Genomic DNA, 814 nt, shown 5'->3' on the forward strand with positions numbered 1-814 from the left:
AGAAGAGTTTCCCGTCGTGCACGAAGTAAAACTTTTGGGGTCTGTCGCAGCAGTGAACTAAATTGGAAATCACACGTGGACCATATGGTAGCGAAGGCAAATCGTTGCATCTTCATGTTCTACCATGCCCAAAACTGGAGTACGCGGCCTAAGTGTATCACCCATGGCCTCAAGCAGCAGCAACAGCAACGGCTAGAGATTGTACAGAAGCGGTGCTTTCGCATCATACTGGGAGACTGTTACATGAACTGCGATGAAGCCCTTGCCATCCTAAACACTGCATCGCTGCACTACAGGCGAGAGGATCAGCTACAATCTGCTGCGCTCATCGTGCCACCGCCACCTCCTGCCTCCTGCGATGGGGGACATACACGGCCGCAACACACGACATCGTGGTCACCTTCAACCCGACTGATGCAGGAGAGCACGTTACAAAAAATCACTATTCCTTATCTTGCCGATAAGTGGACTGTGCATAGGAAACATATATAAGTTTTAAATATTTTAGTGCTGTAATATTCTATAACATTTTAGTTCTGTGATATCTTAAAAGAAACATTTTAGTAATGTAATATTTTAAAACAAACATTTTAGTCCTGTAATATTTTAAAACAAACATTTTAGTAATGTGCTATTTTAGCACAAACTCTTTTGTGCTGAAGTATTTCTAAAGAAATATTTTAGTCCTGATTACTCCATTTTAATACTTTAAATGTCATATCATGCACATGTCTTTCAAAATAAAGCTTTTTAATTTGTAAATCAAGACGATATGTTACAACACTTGTAAAGGTTATATAACTTTCTTGATAAA

This window comes from Penaeus monodon, chromosome 22 (assembly GCF_015228065.2).
Source record: "Penaeus monodon isolate SGIC_2016 chromosome 22, NSTDA_Pmon_1, whole genome shotgun sequence".
Taxonomy (NCBI): Eukaryota; Metazoa; Arthropoda; class Malacostraca; order Decapoda; family Penaeidae; genus Penaeus; species Penaeus monodon.